This window comes from Penaeus monodon, chromosome 20, assembly GCF_015228065.2.
Source record: "Penaeus monodon isolate SGIC_2016 chromosome 20, NSTDA_Pmon_1, whole genome shotgun sequence".
Lineage (NCBI taxonomy): Eukaryota > Metazoa > Arthropoda > Malacostraca > Decapoda > Penaeidae > Penaeus > Penaeus monodon.
In genome coordinates this window covers 5820635-5820890 of record NC_051405.1, presented here as the reverse complement: position 1 = coordinate 5820890, position 256 = coordinate 5820635, and positions in this window count along the sequence as shown.

Genomic DNA, 256 nt, shown 5'->3' with positions numbered 1-256 from the left:
TATGTATGTGCTTAAAAGCGCTCTCTCGCTTTTTCTTTTTATGGCATCGTGTTAGAAAAATTATTTTATATTTATATATATTTTTTTCTCTTCGACTCTTCCTATTTTTCTATTTTCGCTTTCTTTGTGATATATTTTTTTCTTTTCTTTTCTTTTTCCTTCTCTCACAAAGAAAAGTTGTTTTGATTACCTATCTGAAAATATGTTTAAATAAAGGTCTGATCGGTGAGACGATGAGCTAAAGTAGAAACACAAG